The sequence below is a fragment of the Camelus bactrianus genome, chromosome 23, assembly GCF_048773025.1.
Source record: "Camelus bactrianus isolate YW-2024 breed Bactrian camel chromosome 23, ASM4877302v1, whole genome shotgun sequence".
Taxonomy (NCBI): domain Eukaryota; kingdom Metazoa; phylum Chordata; class Mammalia; order Artiodactyla; family Camelidae; genus Camelus; species Camelus bactrianus.
This window is the reverse complement of record NC_133561.1, coordinates 3,828,323-3,843,399: the sequence shown is the minus strand read 5'-3', so window position 1 is coordinate 3,843,399 and position 15,077 is coordinate 3,828,323.

Sequence of the window (15,077 nt, the reverse complement as noted above, 5' to 3'; positions counted from 1 at the left end):
ATAAATAAGATCTGGTATATTCATACAGTTAAATATTATTCTTCCATGAAAGAGAATAGAGTACTGATAGAGGTAACAACATGGATGAATCTTGAAAATTATGCTAAGGAAGATGTGCAATATAAATGACCACATTGTATGATTCCGTTTATATGAAGTGAATAGGGAATTCACAGACACAGAAAGTACATTAGTAGCTGTAAGGGGCTAGGGAAAAGGGGGATGGGGATTGCCTGCTAATGGGGACAGGGTTCCTTTTGGGGTAAGGAAACGGTTCTAAAATTAGATGGTGGTAATAGTTTACAATGTTGTGAATACACTTAAAAATCGTCGACGTTTATGTTTTAAAATGGTAAACTTTTTGTTACATGGGTTATACCTCAATAAAAGTGATATGTTCATTTTGTAATTGTAGTAGCATAGAAAATGCTTCTATAATAATTTTAATGTGTAAAAGAGTACTTTCTGTTCATATGATATGGTCACATGTATAAAAAAATTATACCACGTTAAGATTGGAAAACATTGCACCAAATTATTAACAGAAATTCTCTCTAGTTTGGGGGGTGATGTAATGTTTTCTTTAATTTTCAAAAAAATATTTCAACTCTTCTATTATAAGCATGTATTTTTTTAAGGTTTCTTGGGTTTTTTTTGGTAATAACTTTTTTTTAAAATTGAAGTATAATCAGGTACAATGTGTCACTACTGGTGTACAGCACAATGTCCCAGTCATGCAAATGCATACATATATTCATTTTCATATTCTTTTTCATTAAAGGTTATTACAAGATATTGAGTATAGTTCCCATGCTATACAGAAGAAAATTTTTTTTTTTATCTACTTTTATATATAGTAGCTAACATTTACAGATCTCAAACTCCCTTCCTACCCTCTTTCCCCCGGTAACCATAAGATTGTTTACTATCTCTGTGAGTCTGTTTCTGTTTTGTAGATGAATTCATTACTGTCCTCTTTTTTCTTTCTTTCTTTTTTTTTTTTTTTAAGATTCCACATATGAGTGATATCACATGGTATTTTTCTTTCTCTTTCTGGCTTATTTCACTTAGAATGATGATCTCTAGGTCCATCCATGTTGCTGCAAACGGCATTATTTAATTATTTTTAATGGCTGAGTAGTATTCCATTATATAAATAGACCACAACTTCTTTATCCACTCATCTATTGATGGACATTTAGGTTGCTTCCATGTCTTGGCTATTGAAAATAGTGCTGCTGTGAACACTAGGGTGCATGTATCTTTTTGAATTAGAGTTCCCTCCAGATACATGCCAGGAGTGGGATTGCTGGATCATGTGGTAAGTCTATTTTCAGTTTTTTAAGGAATCTCCATAGTGTTTTCCACAGTGGCTACACCAAACTGCATTCCCACCAGCAGTGTAGGAGGGGGTCCCTTTTCTCCATAGCCTCTCCAGCATTTGTCATTTGTGGACTTTTGAATGATGGCCATTCTGACTGGGGTGAGCTGGTACCTCATTGCAGTTTTGATTTGCATTTCTCTGATAATTAGTGGTATTGAGCATTTTTTCATGTGCTTATTGGCCGTTTGTATGTCCTATTTGGAGAATTGCTTAGGTCTTCTACATATTTTTGGATTGGGTTGTTTGTTTTTTGTTATTAAGTTGTATGAGCTGTTTATACATTCTGGAAATTAAACCTTTGTCAGTTGCATCATTTGCAAATATTTTCTCCCGTTCCATAGGTTGTTGTTTTGTTTTGCTTATGGTTTCCTTTGCTGTGCAAAAGCTTATAAGTTTAATTAGGTCACATTTGTTTATTTTTGCTTCTATTTCTATTGCCTGAGTAGACTGCCCTAGGAGAACATCGCTAAGATTCACGTCAGAGAATGTTTTGCCTATGTTTTCTTCTGGGAGGTTTATTGTGTCTTGTCTTATCTTTAAGTCTTGAAGCCATTTTGAGTTTATTTTTGTGAATGGTATGAGGGAATGAACACATATTTTTATAATGAGGAAAAGTAAAATGAAATAAATTACCATAAAGAAAAGGTGTCAGACAATGTCCTAGTACTTACAGACTCTTACAGACTTTAGACTCCAAAGTCAGAGCATGTCACATACGCTGGGCAAAGAGTTCAGTTTTGGAGTCAAACTGATTTGTGTTCAAAACATACCTCTTACATCCTGTTTTTGTCTGCTCTTATGCTTCTCAGATTAGAGTGAAAAGCATGGAGATGTGCTCAGTCTTTCAGTTCTTTCGGAAAACTGATTTTACTAGCAGTGAATTCACATTTGTCACATTGAAAAAATAATATGTATTTTGAGGTAGAATGAAACATTTGCCTGATGACATGGTATAATATATCTAAAATATTTCTACATCAAAGACAGAGTAAATGCTATTCTTTTAGAAAATATTCAATATATGCATGTGCATGTCCAACTTTATCTTTTACCTTTCTTTTTAAATTTTTCCTTTAAAGCTATTTTACTTTCCCAACATAAATGTCCTGTGTACATAATAAACTCTGAAACTAAGAGCAGCTTCCTGGGGACGCAGAAGAAATAAATGGCAGTAGATATGCACTAGTGCAGGTCCTAAAACATAATTATAGTGAAATTTGTAGGTAAAAGCATGTTTGAATATATTAAACCTGCAATGCAGAAACACACTAAGTTTTTCGGATAAACATTTTTTCCCCCACTGGAGGGTGCAATTCATCAATATATCAATATTTCCACATTTCCTCTCATGAGTGTACTTTACAAATAATATCAGAGAGCTAATTATTTCCAAGTCACTAATGTAGAATGCTGAGTGGATTTTATGAAACTTTAAATAAATGAAATTTCACTAATAGGAATCTGGGCTTTATTCTATAATATACTTATGATTTAATTAGGATCAAATGATTTTTAAGCTAAGTGTATTTTATTCTTCTGTTCTCTTTTTTCCATACTATGTATGATTTCTTGGTTATTAATACTGCAAAAATATATGCAAACAATTCATAATAAAAGGAAATACAATCTGCTTATATTATTAAGTTTTTGCAGTTGTGTTCTATAGCAGTCTATATTTATTTAAAATACTCTATAAAATATAGATCATTTAGACTCTACACACAGTAAAAATGTGTGATCTAAATTAAATGCAAATTTAATTAGCATAAAATAATATATACATTTAACTGAATTTTTTGTTTTTATTATATACCTTTGTATAGTGTGAAGTCTATTAGATAATGTGTGCCTTAGATGTAACACTAATAATACATAAATTATAATAGTAGCCAATATTTATTGAACACCAACTGGGTCTCAGCAGAGTTCTGCAGAGATTAACTTTCCATTTTTAACTTATTTAATCCTCACAACAACCTCAACAAATATATATTCAACAGCTTGTAGTAACCGGTAATGAAAAAGAGTATATGTGTGTGTGTGTGTGTGTGTGTGTTTGTGTGTGTGTGTGTGTATATGTGAATCACTGTGCTGCACACCAGAAACTAATACAACATGTAAATCAACTAGACTTTAATTAAAAATAATGTGGGGGAAAAAAAAGACTCCATTGTCTGGTCTCGTGCGCTCTCAAGTACGCTCTGCTACGTAACCCAGCGGGCAGTGAAGTGTTAAGAGTAAGTGTTGGGCAGGGCTTCCAGGGAGTCTAAGAAATCAGGCCTGTGACCTGTGTCACCTACTCCTCCTCACTCTCTCCTCCTGCCTGCGGTGCTGACGTGAAGAGCAGCTGGAGCTCAAGCCACCCTTCTGGACCCTGAGGAGAGACGACAGGGTGACAGAGCAGGAGAGCGAAGGGACTTCGGTGTCCCGTAAGCCTCTGTTTTGCAGCTGCCTTTGATCACAATCACAGTTATAGATTTTTACAAGGTTTAAAAGCCCGTGTTGTGTATCTTTTGATCCTCAGTCAACACCAGACCTCAGCCTTTAGGTGTGACCCTACCGTGAGGCCATCAACGACCCTTTCAGGCTGCTTTCACTGTGAATGTTTAACTGAGCTGGTGATAACATGTTTGCTTCATCCTACACCGTCATTTCCTTAAAGATCATTTCTACCTATGGTTTAAAATTGATTGTGGAACTCATTCTCCTCAAGTAATAACTTGTGACTTGATTTTATGTTGTCGGTTATTTAAAATATTTTACTTTGTGCCAGATGGCATTTCCCTTTTTGTGCCCAAGAAGAGTACTGTGGTGTACTCTTCTTGAGGTCCAATAAGTTAAAAAGTATTTTTATGAGATGAGTAACATGATTTTGCAGGAAAGAATGTGGATAACACAGAAAAAAAATCCATTTTCTATAAAGAAACTCCCAAACTTCCCAGTTTCCAGGCATTTCCTCTTTGCTCAGACTCAAGCCTAAATTCTGCTGACAACTCCTTAAACTTGCTACTTGCCTCTCATTTTAGGGGAAAAGACTAAATGAGGTTTGTTTTAAGGGCTTTCCCTGTGGTTTAATCAAGGTCTGGGGATAAAAATACATAACACTTTACTCTAGATTAGAAGATGAGCAAAGGTCTATGGGAGATAGACTATCATACAGATTTTAAGGCTTTGCCACGTGTAATAATAACAATAGCAACATAATATGGTTATTAATAATGCCATCTGACACAGAGCACTTATGATGTATTTGGCACAGTGCTTTAGTGGTTTGTATGTATTAAGTCATTTAAGTCATTCAGTTCTTCAGCGTGCTGAGAGGTACTAATTTATGGTTGAGGGGACTGAATCATGATATTAAATAACTTGCTCAGGGTCACTCAGTAAAGTGGAGGTGTCAGGACTGGGACCTGTGCTCTTTGACCCCTACCCCGCACCTCTCTCTTCTTCCTTCTCCCCACTGAGATCCACTGGTCTGTTCCCTACGTCTGTGAGTCTGCTTCTTTTTTGTTATATTCACTAGTTTGTTGTATTTTTTAGATTCCACATATAAGTGATATGATACAGTACTTGTCTTTCTCTGACTTATTCCATTCAGCATAATGCCCTCCAAGTCCATCTATGTTGCTGCAAATGGCAAATTTTCATTCTTTTTCATGGCTGAGTAGTATTCCATGGTATGCATATATGTGTGTGTGTGTGTATATATATATATGCCTCTTATTTACCCAGTTATCTGTTGATGGACACTTAGGTTGTTTCCATATCTTGGCAATTATGACTAATGCTGCTGTGAACATTGGGATGCATGTATCTTTTTGAATTAGTGTTAGAATAATTTAATATTGAATAATTTTAGATTTTTAATTCTTTTTTTTACTAAGATGATTTCCAAAGGAAACATTCACAGTAGTTATTAAAAAAATTATTTTTTTCTATTTTTCTATGACCTCAATATATATAAGTGTTAGGATAGATGTTATAACTCAGGTTTAGATTCAGTCTTGGGAAAGAATCACCATGTGACAAATGAACTCAATCCGATCAGGTGTTGATTATATCTAGTTCTCTTCACTTATGGTTGGTCCTGTAGGTTAAAAAAGAATTATCCAGTTCCATGTCTGCCAAGACTAGTTAAAATGATACATAGGGCTGGTAATATCCTTTAAAATCAATTAAAAACTCCCTGTAGTTTTGCAGAGAAAAATAAGGTCCAGATGACCAAAAAATTGACCAAAATCACGTAGCCAAGTGAAAGGTATCAGTAAACCTGTAGAGATCATGGACCGTAGTGTCAGGAGAGCTAGGTCAAATCTTGGTTCTGCAATTCGTTAACAAGAAAACTTGGATGTGTTACTTCACCTCTGGGAGGATCAAGTTTTTAATGAGTAAAATTAGCTAATGTCTCCTATAAAAGTGTTACGAGGATCAAATGATAAAAGTGGCAGTGTTTTGCACACTATTAAGTGTTAGATAATTGTTAGCTGCTATTAATTAGATTTTTTTTCCAGTATGGACAGGAGGTAGTGTAAAATGTATACACTGTCAACAGTTTAGAACTGGTTCCCATACCAAGACAAACACAGGACATTTATAAAATGTTTTTATAAAAGAGGTTTCAGATTCTATCTCAAATACTGAATAATTAGATTACAATTCCCAGCGTATCCTTTTAAAATCATGCATTTATAAACTCATAAAATGATACAAATATGATACTTAAAACTTTTGTGAGCTGACTCCGAAATGTATACGAGGTCTGGACTTGCTCGGCTGTCCTGTGGCAGCAGGATCCCAAGGCATAAAGCGGGTCCGCGGAGTGTCTTCCTGGGCCAGGGCAGACCCAGCCTGGTCTGCGAGGAGTGGGAGTCCTTCCCCACAAAGTGGAAGCCTCTGCATCTCTTAGTCCAGCCCTCCGGGGCCAGGCAGCCAGCTTTCGGTCAAAGGGAAGATGAGCACGGGGTGGCAGTTTCCATTTCTGACCCCCCCTCACTTCACCTCTCACCGCGAGTCCAGCCACTCGCAGCTGTGACCTCGGGAGGGGAGCCGGACAGAGAGAGCCTCTAGCTGGCTCTGCTCCTCTCCCACCTTCTCAGATCAGATCCTTTCAAAATGGCCTAAAACTGGGAGAAGCGGCAAACAAACAGTGAAGACACCTAGGGGAAGACACACGGGGAGCGGGAAGAACGAATGAGGGAAGTAAAGGTGGGAAAGGTGAGTTCATTCACCGAGGCTCATCGGTCCAGTGCTGCTGCCCCTGGAGGTCCAGCTGACGGCGGTGGGAACAGCGCTGAAACCTTCTCTGAGGAAGCTACGCAGGCCTTTCCCCTGTGGGGCAAGAGGGGCGTGTGCCCTTGGAATCCACAGGTCATACCGGTTACATCACGCCCTGTGTCACTGAGCAGCCGCTGGCCTGACAGAATGATGGGAAAGTCTCCCAAAAGCACAGCTCAGAAGTGAGCTTATCTACAATGCAAGAGTGGAGCCTCTTCCCAGAGAACACAGTGCACAATTGGAATCAGTGAGAGTATGTGGTCCTGTGTCCCCAACTGGGCAAATCTGGCGGAACCAAGAGGTGGAAGCATGTGTGGCCCGACCTGCCTGCCTTGTGGAGACCCCGTTGGGACAGGACTTGTGCTTTCTGTCCCTGCGACTCTGCGACTTAGAAGGGTGTTTTGAGGACCTCATTTCAAAGAGCGAATCATTTCCTTTGGGTCTCATTAACTCTAAGCTGCCGTTGCCTGCTGGGCGTTTGGATTTCTCATGGTAGGGGGCAAGAAGGCAGGTAGAGCCGTCAGCATCTTGATGTGGTGATTAGACCTGATCACCAAGCAAAGGCTGGGCTTCAGAGGTTTCAGACTCGCTCCTGCATTGTGGCTGGCTCACCTGCTGTTTTGGAATCCTGTGAACACCACGTGACAAAGCCGATATTAACCTGCTGTGATGACAGACACACGGCCCGGTTATCCACGCCAACCCCAGTGGGTGAGCCGCCAAATGTCAGACATATGAGTGAGACGATCTTAGCTTTGACCCACCAGCCAAACCGCCAGCTGAGTGCAGAGGAGGCACGAGCTGGCCAGAAGAGAAGCCGAGGGGTTCAGACCACGGGCTTGCAAGTTAAATCAATTATTGTTATTCTAATTAAAATTTAATTTTATTTTTTGAGAGTTTAAGGTTTTTTTTTAATCTTTAAAAAATGTTTTATTACTGAAGTATAGTCAGGTTACAATGTTTGTCAATTTCTGGTGTCTCAGTACCTACGTTTTAAAGTAGTTTGTTAAGTAGTGAGAGTCTGGATACAAGAAGTAACTTGCAAGGAGAAGGGCTTTAGAAACCAGGCTACTGAGCCATCCCTTCTTCTCAGATGTTACCTGATCCAAAGAGCCTTTCAATAAAAACAGACATTTATTAATTACTGGAGTTTCTGAATAAAATCCTTTTCTCGTCTACCCTTCTGGTGACTCTCAGGATGACTTTTCCTCTTTTGTGTGAGGCTAAGCCTGAAGCCATGCCCTGGTTCTAGCTTTGGCTCCGCGTGGACTCCTCAGCCTTTTCACCTAGTTGTGTTCTTAGGGGCTCTTGTGCAGACGCATCACGGACAGAAACACGGCTGTGATGATAACCTTGTGTGTTGTGAGGGGAACTTGAGAAGCAGCCCTGTACCCCTTGTGCAGGTGTGATCTGTACGGCTTATATTTCTTTTATTGTCTCATCACACTGGCTCAGTCTTTTAGCACCGTGGTGAATAAGAGATATAAGAGTGAACCTCCTGAAATTGTTCCTGATCTCACGGTGAAAGCGTTCCATCTTCCATCATTAAGGGTCGTGTTAGCGGTGCGGTTTTTGCAGAGGCTCTTTACCAAGTCAAAGGCGTTTCCCTCCGTCCCTATTTTTCTAAGCGATTCTATCACGCACGGGAGTTACATTTTGTCAAGGGCTTTTTTTGCATCTAATGATAGGCCCACGTGACTTTTTTTTCTTTAAAGCCTTTTAATATAGTGGATTACATTGATTTTCAAATGTTGAGACAGGGTTGCATATGTGGAACCAACCCCTTGTGGTCGTGTTGTATAAATCTTACCTTTGTAATCTTTGATTCAATTTGCTAGCATTGAAGTTTTTTGCATCTATGCTGATGAGAGATATCAGCCTGTGGTTTTCATTTCCCCTAATGTTTTTGCCTGGTTTAGACACTGTGTAGGGTTGGCCTCGTAGAATGAGTTAGGTGTTAGACTTGTTTCCTATTCTCTGGCCAAGACTGTAGAGAGATGGCATCATTTCTTTGTTGAATGTTTGGTAGAATTTACCAGTAGAGCAGTCTGATCATAGTGCTTTTATTTTTTGAAGATTATTATTAGAGATTATTGATTCAATTTCTTTAATACATATAGGCCTGTTCAGAGTATTTATTATTTCGTGTGTGGATTTTGAATTTTGTGTCTCTAAAGGAAATGGCCCATTTTATCTAAGTTACCACATTGGTGGGCACAGAGCTGTGCATGGAACTCCTTTTTATTGGCCGTCTGATCAGTCGTGACATGTCTGCCTTGCTAGGTTGCCTCTTTTCTGGACCATTGACTGAAGAGAGCAGGCTTTTGCTGGACCTTTGTCCACACCCTTCAGCATTTCTGAGTCTCTGGCTTCTTTGGGTGTATGTCTGGGATGTAAAAGGCCAAAAGAACAACAACAACAACAAAAAACACCCAAAGAGCTCATCATCGTTTCGTTTCTTGAGCCCTGAATCCACGAGCCAGTCTGCTGTCTTCTGTCTTCCAGTGTCTCCTTATGTCTGCTTTATATACATGATGTCCAGGGGTTTGAGTTGTAATTCAGAAGGACAAGGACAATATAGTTCTATCCCATTTTCCTGAAAGAGGCCCCAAGAATATTTTTAGATTGTTAAGTGACTGAAAAAAGAGCAAAAGAAGAATAAAATTTCATGACACATGAGAACTACGTGAAATTTAAAATCCAGTGTCTGTAAATAAAATTTTAATTTTTCATGGCTGCTTTTGGGGCTACAGTGGCCAAGGGTGAGTAGTTGCATCTGAAACTATGTATGGTTCAAAAACCCTAAAATATTTCACATCTGATCCGTCATAAAAGTTGCTGACCTCTGGATCACATAGCAAAATGAATTACTAGAATTTTATTGACAGAGCTGTGTTGAGAACCTCCTCAATCAAAACAGAGAAGGAAGAATGTGTAAGTTCAGACGGACTCTGCTCAGGTGTGGGCCCTGTTGAACACAGGTTTGGCTGAAATGTTGGTTAGCAAAGACGGTGCTAGTATACAAGGGTTCCTGCACTCCTGCACTCGGGCTGTGTGCTTTTTACATACTTAATATTTCACAGTACTTATTTCATCAGTTCTAAGAAATATATTTTCCCTACATTTTAACATCTCTGATGTGACTTGCAATCAATACCTTGTCATAGTTAGACTGGCAGCATTTTTCTTCTTGGAGATACATAAAATAATGATGCACATTCTAGCTGCTGCTGTCAGATTGAATGAGGTGTATGATTGATCCGAAGCAGTCACAAGTGCATCCTCGTGCCGTTAAGACCATATACCTTATTGCATTTAAGCCAAAAGCTACTCAGGTTATGCTGAGTAACTTTTCCTTTAACACTGAGCTCGAAGTCACTCCTTTTTTTATGCTTCTTAGTGCAAAATCTTTTTCACATATAACTTTTCCAATTAAATGTTCTTCTAGCAAAGTGTGGTACAAATACTCAAATATTTTTTCTACTGTCAAAATGTTCCCCTCAAAACTTGAATATTTGCAGAAAAGTTTCTCATTGTGATTATACATAATTTTTGTGTCTTTTGTAACTTCTGTTTGTGTGTTGGAATGGTATAACCAAGGCTGTCACTGTCACAAAGTCAACCAACTCTAATCCTCAGAATCATAACTAATTTTGAAAGACATGTTGCAAGAAAAAACAAAACGAAACAAAACAATGCTACTATTTCCCACTTGTCTAACCTTTCAAGGGCACTTAGCAGTTAGAAGAGGATTCTAAGTGCAGACAGATTTCCTGATTAGAAGGTTCATTAGTAAGAAGGTACAGAATACTAATCACAAGACTTTCATCTGCGCTGACAAGGTCTGACCTAGCTAGCATTCATCAGTGACAGTGGAATTGCTCCCTGGTGGTATCGGGTGCAGGCAAGGGAGGGAAAACATGTTCTTCATGGAGGAATTCATCAAAAGTAAGCAGAGCTGTACCACACACCATTGCTTTCAGGAGCTCCCCCGAGGATAGCCAGTGTCTGCTTGGAACCAGTTTGTTTGGTCTGTAAAATGCAGAATGCTCAGGGGAAGTTTGCACACTAAAGAAAACCAGCTTAAACTTTGGAACTCAGGAAAAGCAGTCATCACATGAATCTGGACCTCAGGTAATCTAAGTGACCGTGAGTGGGTGCTTAGGTCAACTTTAACCTGTAAGCACAGGGGAATATGCTGCTACAGACTATCTAGTAGTTAGAAATGTTGTCACTTCTTGGAAATATTGCCATTTTTAAATACAAGTATAATTTAAGTATAAAATTTTAAATATTGTGATACCCAAAGGATTACTGCATTCATATCAATCAAAATTGCATATATTTGAAGCCTGGAAAGATATTTTCACATTTTAATTATATATGTGTATTTAATGACTCTTCCCAGATGTCACAATTTTCTACAAAATATGCCCTCAGCATGTAAAAGCGTTTTATGAAGAGTAGTTCAGTTCCTAGAGTTTTGCTTGGTGCTGTGAAGGGCAAAACTGAGCACTGACAGTTTTCCCATCTGCAGAAAGCTCACTGCTAACTTGTTACAAAATTAGCAAATGAAATCATTAGAAATTACACAAAACAAAATATAACTGAGTGGGAAGCATCCAGGCTCTGGAGTCAGACTTACGTGATTTTGAATTCTTTTAATTGTTTAACTACTCTGGGCCTCAGTCTGCTTATCTGTAAAGTAGGAAAATGGTGACATACAGGGTCGGGATGAGGGTTAGATAAATGGTGATTATTGTAGCCAACTCTCGGTTGTGTGGTAAATATTTCAAATACAAAACAAAGCAAAAACAGAAACACCAAATGATAAGAAGGAATTCAGTGAGACATGTAAAAGCCCCCTGGAGGGGACACTTGGGCTAAGCCTTAAAAAAGCTCTATCTCTTGTAATAAATTTATTATTATCTTACATTTTAATGTTTCTGAAAACGACAGTAAAATAAATGGTGAAAAAAATCAGGTAAAGATTAAATTATGGTACAGTCAGCATTGTCTACATGTTTGCAAATTCAGGAGATCCCTGCAGATAGGTACATTTAAACTGTAATTTATATCTTTATTATTGATTTGAAGTGTCTTCACCACAATTAAGCTCCGGTACAGGATTAAAACAAAATGTTACTTTTTAAACAAAACGTGATTAAAAGCCACAGAAATCATGAAACTTTTTCTTAATCTAGTTTTTAAATAAGTACTATAGTTAACCAATTTCAAAATTTAAAAATGTAACCATAAAAAAACACGTTATAAAAAAATCCCTGGCTCACTCCTGTCCCCCGGACACCTAGGTGTCCTTCCCAAAGTGAAATAAAGTTACTGATTTTTCTTTTTAATTCTTCTAATGATATTTTATGCATATGTAAGTAGACACATGTGATTACAATCTCTTCTTTTTGTAACACAAATGTTACCTGCTTACTATACACACCATTTTCCACATTGCTTTTTCACAATATCTTTTGGAGAATTTTATGATCACGTTCATAAATAATTTTTATCCTTTTTAAAAGAGTTCTTTAGCATTCCATTAAGTACTCGGATCATACATTTTAACCGGAGATTGAATTTAGAAACAGAAAGTTAGTGCTGGATCTCACTACACAGTGGAGGGGGCTGGTGGGGAGACAGAGACAGAGACAGAGACAGCTTCCAGTGTACCGATAACCTTGACTTTCATTGCTGACTGTTAATTAGCGCCTAAGCCTGCAGGGAGCAAAGGCTGGAGGAGCCAGGAATTAAATGTTTATAGGGCAAAAGGAAAAACTAGGGCAGAAAGTAAAATGGACTTGCTAGCATTGTTCAGCAGTGCGTCTCTTGTCCCTGTACTTGGCATTCATGGCCTCTCTCTCTCATCAGTCTGTGCACCTAGGTATCTGTCTACTCCGTGTCTGTGTATCTGTGTATCTACGCATCTGTCCTCTGCTTCTCTAGTAAAACGCCTGGTCCACGAGGGTAAGGACTGCATCTGACTTGCATGCTGCTCGATACTTGACACCTAACCCAGGCCATTCATTGCACAGAGAAACTACCCACTGAGTGGGCAAACGAATGATGTTCCACTTGCCACTGAGTTAATTTCAGTTTTGATTGTGCTTACAGTTTTGTACAGAAGGTTGAGATTAATAAAACAATAGCACATAGAACTGTAAAAAGTCCATCTCTGATGATGGGACAGAGGAAAGGAGTATTTTCCTGGTATCTGAGGAAAGACTATAAAGAGGAGGCTCTGATTTAGGCAGGTGTTCTGGGTGAATTGTGTTCTCCCAAATTCATATGTTGACATGCTTGGGGCAAGGCTGAGCACACGGGCAGCACCGGAGGAGTGTTCGTTGTCATCCCTGTTGTAGAGTGCCGGGGATGCTGTTGTTTTATTTTACAGTAAACCTATAAGGTGCCTGTTTAAGAGACAGGCTGAGAGATGTTAAGCTTGGACAATATCAGGTAATTGCCTGGTATACAATCAGAACGCATTAAATATACATTGAATGAATGAAGTCACAGAGATGGAGTTACAGACAGGACTGGCTGATATCAAGCCTTGTGCTTTTAATCACGATTCCTCAAAATATCTCTTCTACTTATTTGCTGACAAATAACCCCTTTCTCCAGAATGGAAGTTGTGTGCTTGACTCTCCCTGGCTACCTTTTTAGCCTCATTTTTGAAACATTCTGTAATAGACTCACAGACATAGTAAACAATCTTATGGTTGCTGGGAGAAAGTGGGTGGCAAGGGATAAATTTGGGAATTTGAGATTTGCAAATGTTAGCCACTATATATAAAAATATATAGAAAACAGACTTCTTCTGTCTAGCACAGGGAACCATATTCAATATCTCATAATAACCTTTAATGAAAACATATGAAAATGAATGTATGTATGTATATGCATGACTGGGACATTATGCTGTATACCAGAAATTGACACATTATAACTGACTATACTTCAATTAAAAAAACCCCAACATTCTGTTAGAAATTCCTTGAAGTTTGTCTCATAGAACTAGCTTCCTCCCCACACTTTCAGTGCAGTATGGGGTTTTCTAATATTTTAATTTTTTTAACAAAAAATTATTTCAGTTGGTTCTGTGATGTTGGGAAAAAGGAGTTAGGTTATCTGCTTATTGCCAGCTTACCCAATATTCTCTCGTGGTATTTTTCTCTATTCAGGGTGCTTATCAGTCACCAGAAATTGAACTAGGTTAATATCCAGAACCATGAATATTTTCAGGGGGATGCTGGTAGAGTCTCTCTGAACATAACTCTTATCAGACCTAGCCATCCAGTTTGTTCACATTCTAGACCAAAAGTTAGGAGACTTTTTCAGTAAAAGGCTAGGTCATCAATAATTTAGGTTTTTGTGGAGTGTATGGTCTCTGTGGTAAATTCTCAACTCTTCCACCGTATGAGCATGGCTGTGCTCCAATAAAACTTTATTTACGGACACAGAAATTTGAATTTCATATAATCTTTACATTTTAGATGTTAGATATTATTCTATTAAGAGTGTTCAACTATTTAAAAATGTAAAAACCCATTCTTAGCTTGCAGGTGATATAAAAATAGGCAGCTGTTTAGAGTTGGTCTACAGACCATGGTTTGAACCCCCCCTTTTCCTGCTTCAGATGACCACAGCCCCTGTTATCCAGGTGGTCCCATTTTATTCGTCACAGCACATCTGGAATTATCACCCTTAAATTTTAGCCACTCATCTGATTATATTGCTCCCTTCCTTGTGATCCTCCCTCGACTCTCCAGACTGCTTGACATGACATTCCAGGTCACAAGTTCTCCCAGACACACCTTGCAGTCTTTCCCTCTCAGCATCCCTTGGTCAGGCCAGTCTCAGTTGTTCGCTGATTCCACAAATGCATTCATATATTCTGCCCTCTCTTGGGTCTTAAATACCTTTGTTTCTTGGCATACTTTTACCTGCTCTTAAGAAGTCCATCTAAATTGGCATCTCTTCCAGGAAGTTGTCTTGGAATTTTCAGGCAGAATTCGTCACTTTTGCATTCATGCTTTCATAGCACTTTGAACATGTTTTAAAACATTTATCTCATTATGTTCTAATTCGTGGTTGCCTACACCAATATGTGCTCTTGTGTTGTTTTTTAGTCGGGGGAGTTAATTAGGTTTATTTATTTATTTTTAACGGAGGTACTGGGGATTGAACCCCGGACCTTGTACATGCTAAGCATGCACTCTACCACTGAGCTGTACCCTCCCTCCTTATTATGTGCTCTTAACGTAAGCAACTGGGTTAGTTTATCTTTGTTTTCCTAAAACCTGGTGTATGTTTGGGACTTGACAAATGATTCTGAATACTATGACAACAGAAGTAGATTTGAGTGTTCCCATCTGTCACACTTGACACAAAATATGTTTTATTAAGG